We start from the raw sequence: 4,462 nt of genomic DNA, 5'->3' as shown, positions 1-4,462 counted from the left end.
TTCTTTGAATATATGTACCCTGATTTATTGATGTCACCCCATTAACATTAATAAAAATTTATTTATAAAATAAAAAAAAATCAATTTCAGAATGAAAAAAAAAAAGCTTTATTCTTAAACCTGTTAACCTGTTAATATCTTAGATGTCCACCAATAGGACAAAAAGATAAATAAATCCTGGTATATTTATACTATCAAATACTATATAGCATTTTTTAAAAGCCAGTTAAGGCAGAATGTAACAATGTAGATAAATCTCACTGGTATATATAATAATGAGTGGTAAAAAGCCAGAAACCAGAATGTGTGTGTGTGTGTGTGCACATGTGTGTGTGTGATTTTGTTTATTTTGAATCAAGAACAGTCTAATCAATGATGAAAGGAGTCACTATATTGCATAGTATTGAGAGGTGAGAATAGCAACTAAGGAAGAACGTAAGGTGACTTCCAAAAAGTGAGTTTTTGGGTTTTATATGGGTATGTGTATACATGTAAAAACTCTGAGTCAGACACTGAACATTTGAGTTATACACTGTGTTTACCTCAGTAAAAAAAAAAAAAATCATGGAGCTCAAGGAGCTCAATTCACCAAGAAAATAAAACACTCATACTATTACATAACAAACAGTTTTCATTAATCACTCTATATATTTCTACATATTTTGATTGCTTTATAAGTGTATCATGTAGAGTCAAAGATTTTTAAGACAAATAATGATCGCTTCTCGGCCTTTTGGCTAAGATCAAGTGTAGTATCTGTTCTTATTAGTTTAAGACAAATAATGCAGGTGATAATGCTAATATAGTGGGGGGGGGTTTCAGTGAGAGGAGGGGAGGCTGAGACAGACTCCCCCATGCACCCAACTGGGATCCACTCAGCAAGCAGGTGATATTTTGTCCATCTGGGACATTGCTCTGATGCTCAGCAACCAAGCTCTTCTAAGAACCTGAGGCAGAGGCATGGAGCCATCCTCAGTGCCTGGGGCCAACTTGCTACAATAGATCAATTGTTGCAAAAGGGGAATAGAGAGAAGCAAGAAGGGGAGGGGTGGAGAAGCAGATGGGCACTTCTCTTGTGTGCCCTAACTGGGAATCGAACCCAAGACATCCACATGCCAGGCCAATGCTCTACCACTGAGCCAACTAGCCAGGGCTGCATAGTGCTTTCTACACTCAAGAAAAGATAGCTCTTTATCATATGTTAAAATTTAGTGACACTTTAGTTAAATAAATTAGTTAATGGCTATATTTACACAGCAAATACATAGCACTCTTTGTGTATCACATTACTCAAAAGATTTAAATCTACTTGTTATTTTCTTAGAATCTCACTAAAACTCTGCAATGTTTAGCATGTTTTATTTCTGATCTGAAAATGATATAACTTGGCTTCAGATGTTCAGTGATCAGCTGGAAAATTATATTGTCAGGAGTGTCCCCCAAAACTGCTGATCTCAAGTCAATTAAAATTTCCAATAACCATGCTGTGAAAATCTACTAAAAAATTTTTTTTTCATGGATCATGGAGCAAAAAGATCCTAGAAAGGCTAAATATGCAAAGTAATGAGGATATATTTTAGGTACTACCACTGGACCATCTTTTAGCCAACACTTCTTGCACAGTATCTACTAATTCACATCCTCAGAGATCATTTGGGAAACATAGATGTCTAGAAATTAGAGTGGCTGCTTGTTCTCTGGCAAAGTAAACACTTAAGTAAGCACATCTCCTGTACTAGAGAATGTGAAAATTGAAGAAGCAATAAAGCAATGTATTTCCATAGATCCCAGCTGATAGCCTGTGAATTCTGATCACTGAAACTTAAATCTGATTTCAAGGTCACAACTAATATGAAATCACTAGGCATTTGTAATAATCAAAATTGTCAGAAAAAAACATAATAAAATAGAAGAATGGCAATATTGCCAGAACTCCGGCATGTGTTGATTTTCTTTACTTGACTGCTTAATGCTAACTTGATAAAAGAAAGGTCAGAAAAAGTTTCTCTAAGAATTCTAAGTTCTAAGAGGTCATTAAGTGAGTCTCCTTAAACATGAAAACTAATTAAGATAATAAGGAATTTTCTGACTCACTTATTCCCATTTCCTCCCCTGCCCATTCCTTAAGCAGATCAAACTATTTCTTTTTCCCTATAATGTCATATGCTTAAAGATAGTAAAAGCATGTAAATGCTCTATTCTTATAACTAATCTTCAAATTAATGTTAATAATAAGATTTCCGTATAACACAAAAGTGTCTCTGTCACAGAAAAGCCTGTTATTCAATTTCCATGTTCCTGAGGTTTCAATTGATTATGATAATTTATTGTCCTTGAAATTTATGTTTATTACATGGACAAACTCAAATTGCCATTTTCTTTCAGCACAATATGTTATAATTTCAGAGCTTAATGCACAAAAAAGCACAGAGAGTAGATAAGTGGAAATTGCTAAAAGTAATTCAATAAATAAAAATCAAAGCAGGACAATCAATAAGGAATGTCATGTGAAAGCGTCAAATTTAGACTATTTCAAGATGAGTGAACTAAGTGTTCTAATTTTTTCCTGAAATGTTATTTAACAATGTATAGAGCAAGAGCAGTACGGACTTTTTGGACACCTTTAAACAATCCAATATGAAGCCACTGTGAGCCATGACAGTTATATCAAGTGGGAATATGTCCAAGACTGAGCTAATGGGGTATAACAGGAACACCCTTGGGTGGGGCCCAGAATGCCCAAAACCACAAGTTTGGACACACGATGAGGACTCCGTCTGGACATAGATCTGAGTGGGATCACTGCCAATTGTGGGCTATAAGAACTCAGAGCTCTGACCATTGATGCTCAGAGACCAATGAGACTTCGACTCCACTGAATGCCTGCTGCCTCTGCAGTTGAGACCAGCGTTCACTTCTCCATCCATTGAAGTAGCCAGTGATAGGACTATACAGGATGCTTGCTTTGCTTCCTTCTATTGTGTAAGCTCCCTCTCTCTGTGTGTAAACTGTATGACATTCTATTGGCTAATTGGAGAGATCTCCCTTAATAAACCTCACATTTTGGAAAGACACAAACATGTGTGAGTAACTCCTTATGGGTATGCTTCTTACCTCACAACAATTATGTCTCTTCATTAGTTCTGGGATGTTAGATCACAAGTGGAAAGAAAATGAAGTCCACCTTCCTCACTGGGTATCCTTCTGCTCTTCTGCTCCAGCTTCTCTAATTCCCTGATGTTCTGCAGTGAATTCAAACCTGATTGCTCTGAGGGAGTGCAGAAATTCTGACTCCATTCCTTAGGAACTATTCATCCAGTTCAAAGGTTCATATGAAAGTTTTGTTAACATAAAAATTATGCAAAAGAGACTGCATGAAGTTTGGATAGAGTAATAAACAGGGACTCTTCTGCTAAGACCAAATTCTCTATTGATCTGAATGTTTCACAAAAACATCAACTTCTACTCAGGTAAGTGCTGCAGTCAGTCACATTGCTTGTCTCTCTGCTGCAAGTTTCAGCCTCTCACCAGATATCTCCCTAGTCCACCTCTGCATATAGATCATTCTGCAAAAGCCATCCTAGCATCTCATTTGACTTAATTCTTTGCAAAGAGAAGAGCTTTATGGAAAAGAATTTTTTCTGCACTCCAGGAAGGATAAGACAACATACTAGGGGCTGTGTTTGGGCTTCCTAGGATAGAAGAGCAAAGCAATTCATAATAATCAGAGAGAGGGCGAACTGAACTGGACTCTGTGGGGTGAAATGAGATAAGGGTATGGCCAGGGGTTTATAGAGAAGAGGAACGTCAGTGAGTGGTGCAGCCTCAGAGATTCTTCCTGAGAACCACAATGCCTAAGAAAGTGTTTCAAGTTACTTGCTGTGCTAGGTACTATGTAAATTCACTTCCTCATTTATCTTCATTTTAAATTATTCCACTGTTTTATTAATGCTTTAAAAAAAAGTATAGAATTGTTTAAGGACACTCAAAGAAGAAGGCTGGGAGGTTGGCTGTCATATAAATTATACATACTTCCAAATCCCTACTCCACACTTGCAAATTTGGCCCTAGCAATCTCCTAAGCTTCTTTAGACAAGGTCAAGAATTTAGTAATTGTTCTTCTATCATGAAAGTTGTGTTGCTAAAATGTACTATGCTCAGCAAAACTTGTTTGACAAGATAAAGGCCTTACACAAAATATGAGTTAGAGAAAAACAATAAATTGGCAATAAATACAACTTTAATCCAGTAAGCAAACTTTCTAGGATCATCTGTTACCAAACAAAACGAGATTTATTCATTAAAATCTGCTTTGGTAGGTAAGTTTTTTTAATCTTTTTTGTTTTTATCAGAAAATGCTTTAGTGTTTTCTGCTGAGACAAATTCTTTCATAAGTTTGATGCTATGCAGACTCAGTGGCAACTCCAGGTTCCATATAAAAAGAGCTTATGAGCAGTTATCA

General features: G+C 36.2%; 1 pseudogene; it reads left to right on the top strand.

Moving 5' to 3' along the window:
* Positions 1-717: 717 nt before the first annotated feature.
* LOC136401762 (U2 spliceosomal RNA) lies at positions 718-897 on the top strand (annotated as a pseudogene).
* The last annotated feature ends 3,565 nt before the right edge of the window (positions 898-4,462 follow it).

Source organism: Saccopteryx leptura, chromosome 3 (genome assembly GCF_036850995.1).
Source record: "Saccopteryx leptura isolate mSacLep1 chromosome 3, mSacLep1_pri_phased_curated, whole genome shotgun sequence".
In the NCBI taxonomy this organism is placed as follows: domain Eukaryota; kingdom Metazoa; phylum Chordata; class Mammalia; order Chiroptera; family Emballonuridae; genus Saccopteryx; species Saccopteryx leptura.
The sequence above is the reverse complement of the archived record's forward strand: the minus strand, read 5'-3'. Positions and strand labels throughout refer to the sequence as shown.